This window comes from Triticum dicoccoides, unplaced genomic scaffold (genome assembly GCF_002162155.2).
Source record: "Triticum dicoccoides isolate Atlit2015 ecotype Zavitan unplaced genomic scaffold, WEW_v2.0 scaffold53134, whole genome shotgun sequence".
Lineage (NCBI taxonomy): Eukaryota > Viridiplantae > Streptophyta > Magnoliopsida > Poales > Poaceae > Triticum > Triticum dicoccoides.
Window position 1 is genome coordinate 1 of NW_021279749.1, and position 1,634 is coordinate 1,634.

Here is a 1,634-nt window from a genome sequence, read left to right on the forward strand (position 1 = left end):
CCAAGCACGCTTAACTTCGGAGTTCTGATGGGATCCGGTGCTTTAGTGCTGGTATGATCGCATCCGACATGTTACCCCGGTCTTCGTCCCTTATCCTTGCCCCTCCCAGCTCCACTACAAAGACGATTGTACATTGCTTTGGCCGCTCCCTCTCAACTACGGAGACGAGTTTAACGCGGTTTCCACCCCTCCCTCTCAACCGCACCAGTGCACGCTTGCCGCGCCACAACGCCGACGCTGGACCCGTGAATAGCACCCAGCTATGACTTACCGCACTCGTGCAAAATAATAAAACACGGTAAATATATTACTTACACGTGCGTTTTGTTTTGCAAGCGGCGCGACAAAAATTAAAAAGGGAATGCAACACGAGGACTTCCCAGGAGGTCACCCATCCTAGTACTACTCTCGCCCAAGCACGCTTAACTTCGGAGTTCTGATGGGATCCGGTGCTTTAGTGCTGGTATGATCGCATCCGACATGTTACCCCGGTCTTTGTCCCTTATCCTTGACCCTCCCAGCTCCACTACAAAGACGATTGTACATTGCTTTGGCTGCTCCCTCTCAACTACGGAGACGAGTTTAACGCGGTTTCCACCCCTCCCTCTCAACCGCACCAGTGCACGCTTGCCGCGCCACAACGCCGACGCTGGACCCGTGAATCGTGAGCACCCAGTTATGACTTACCGCACTCGTGCAAAATAATAAAACACGGTAAATATATTACTTACACGTGTGTTTTGTTTTGCAAGCGGCGCGACAAAAATTAAAAAGGGAATGCAACACGAGGACTTCCCAGGAGGTCACCCATCCTAGTACTACTCTCGCCCAAGCACGCTTAACTTCGGAGTTCTGATGGGATCCGGTGCTTTAGTGCTGGTATGATCGCATCCAACATGTTACCCCGGTCTTCGTCCCTTATCCTTGCCCCTCCCAGCTCCACTACAAAGACGATTGTACATTGCTTTGGCCGCTCCCTCTCAACTACGGAGACGAGTTTAACGCGGTTTCCACCCCTCCCTCTCAACCGCACCAGTGCACGCTTGCCGCGCCACAACGCCGACGCTGGACCCATGAATCGTGAGCACCCAGCTATGACTTACCGCACTCGTGCAAAATAATAAAACACGGTAAATATATTACTTACACGTGCATTTTGTTTTGCAAGCGGCGCGAAAAAAATTAAAAAGGGAATGCAACACGAGGACTTCCCAGGAGGTCACCCATCCTAGTACTACTCTCGCCCAAGCACGCCTAACTTCGGAGTTCTGATGGGATCCGGTGCTTTAGTGTTGGTATGATCGCATCCGACATGTTACCCCGGTCTTCGTCCCTTATCCTTGCCCCTCCCAGCTCCACTACAAAGACGATTGTACATTGCTTTGGCCGCTCCCTCTCAACTACGGAGACGAGTTTAACGCGGTTTCCACCCCTCCCTCTCAACCGCACCAGTGCACGCTTGCCGCGCCACAACGCCGACGCTGGACCCGTGAATCGTGAGCACCCAGCTATGACTTACCGCACTCGTGCAAAATAATAAAACACGGTAAATATATTACTTACACGTGCGTTTTGTTTTGCAAGCGGCGCGAAAAAAATTAAAAAGGGAATGCAACACGAGGACTTCCCAGGAG

General features: G+C 51.7%; 3 non-coding genes across 3 annotated transcripts; all 3 read right to left on the reverse strand.

Annotated features, from left to right (window-relative positions):
* Window positions 1-358: 358 nt before the first annotated feature.
* Window positions 359-477, reverse strand: LOC119346865. The gene has a single exon (XR_005167973.1). It is a non-coding gene; the product is annotated as a 5S ribosomal RNA (ribosomal RNA).
* Window positions 478-774: 297 nt separating this feature from the next.
* On the reverse strand, window positions 775-893 carry LOC119346866. The gene has a single exon (XR_005167974.1). It is a non-coding gene; the product is annotated as a 5S ribosomal RNA (ribosomal RNA).
* Window positions 894-1,190: 297 nt separating this feature from the next.
* LOC119346867 lies at window positions 1,191-1,309 on the reverse strand. The gene has a single exon (XR_005167975.1). It is a non-coding gene; the product is annotated as a 5S ribosomal RNA (ribosomal RNA).
* Between the last annotated feature and the right edge of the window lie 325 nt (window positions 1,310-1,634).